A 637-nucleotide genomic window follows, 5' to 3' on the forward strand; every position below is an offset into this window, starting at 1 on the left:
TTATATATAGGCAATTTCTCAGCCTCACAATCCCTCAGAGTATTGCTGTTTTAACGAGGCAAACCTAACTTTATTAAACGTCTCATCTCATTTATTTATATCGATATTTACACGATATATAGAATTTACCTACGCGTTTATTTATTATAAGGCATTAGTATCGCCTTTATTAGACTGAATCTTACACATTTTAAAGTTAGCAAAAGTATTAATTACTTAGACTACTTAAGCGTAAAGTTAAGTTAACTACCACAAGACTCAATGAGCAAAACTTCAAGATTAACGAGAAGAAATCCCACTTCGCAATGAGTGAAATACAGCTCTTAGGCTACCATATATCTGGGGTAGGTATTAAGATCGCCCCCGGTAAGGTAGAACACCTGTTAGATTGGCGAACACCAGCTACAGGAAGAGATGTTAACAGCATGTGTGGGTCTGTAAACTTCTTTTCAAATGAAGTACCACACTTAGCTGACTACCTTAAACCTTTTGGACACTTAAGATGTCATAAAGGCAAACTAGGAGACTTGTGGACTAAAGAGTGCGATGACGCATTTAAAGCGCTCAAACACGCAGTCCAACAAGCCCCAGTTGTACAAGGGCCAGTCGATGGCGTGCCGTTTGAAATAGCAACGGA

The sequence above is a fragment of the Sphaeroforma arctica genome (genome assembly GCF_001186125.1).
Source record: "Sphaeroforma arctica JP610 unplaced genomic scaffold supercont1.617, whole genome shotgun sequence".
Taxonomy (NCBI): Eukaryota; class Ichthyosporea; order Ichthyophonida; genus Sphaeroforma; species Sphaeroforma arctica.